Raw genomic sequence first — 1,053 nt, forward strand, 5'->3', positions numbered from 1 at the left:
GGTCTCCTACCTTGAAGGAACGTTCTCTGGCATGTCTGTCATACCAGGCCTTTTGCTCTTCTTGAGCATCCTTTAGGTTCTCTCTAGCAAGGGCTAAAGAGTGTCGGAGGGTGCTTTGTAGGTTGCTTACAAAGTCCAGAATGTTAGTTCCTGGAGAAGGCGTAAACCCCTCCCATTGCTGCTTCACCAACTGTAATGGCCCCTTAACCTCGTGACCATACACAAGTTCAAATGGTGAAAACCCTAAACTGGGATGTGGTACAGCCCTGTAGGCAAACAGCAACTGCTGCAACACTAGGTCCCAATTATTGGAGAATTCGTTGATGAATTTTCTTATCATGGCCCCCAAAGTTCCATTGAACCTTTCCACCAGGCCATTGGTTTGATGGTGGTACGGGGTGGCAACCAAGTGATTCACCCCATGAGTTTCCCACAGTTTTTCCATGGTCCCTGCCAGGAAATTAGACCCTGAATCTGTAAGGATGTCAGAGGGCCAACCTACCCTGGCAAAGATGTCTGTTAGGGCCAGGCACACAGTGTTAGCCCTGGTGTTGCCTAGAGCTACTGCTTCTGGCCATCGGGTAGCAAAGTCCACTAAAGTCAGTACGTACTGCTTTCCTCTGGGCGTCTTTTTTGGGAAAGGGCCCAGAATATCCACAGCTACTCGCTGAAATGGGACCTCAATTATGGGGAGTGGCTGGAGAGGGGCCTTGACCTGGTCTTGAGGCTTACCTACTCTTTGGCATACCTCACAAGACCGGACATACTTGGCAACATCCTTGCTCATCCCCTCCCAGTGGAAGGACTTCCCCAACCGGTCCTTGGTTCTGTTCACCCCAGCATGGCCACTGGGATGATCATGGGCTAAGCTTAAGAGCTTCTCCCGGTACTTAGTTGGGACCACCAACTGTTTTTGCGGCTGCCATTCTTCCCGGTGTCCACCAGAAAGAATTTCCTTGTATAAAAGTCCTTGGTCTATAACAAACCGGGATCGATTAGAAGAGCTGAGAGGCGGTTGGGTGCTCCGTGCCGCCGCCCACGCTTTTTGAAGGC

This window comes from Gopherus evgoodei, chromosome 21, assembly GCF_007399415.2.
Source record: "Gopherus evgoodei ecotype Sinaloan lineage chromosome 21, rGopEvg1_v1.p, whole genome shotgun sequence".
NCBI lineage: Eukaryota > Metazoa > Chordata > Testudines > Testudinidae > Gopherus > Gopherus evgoodei.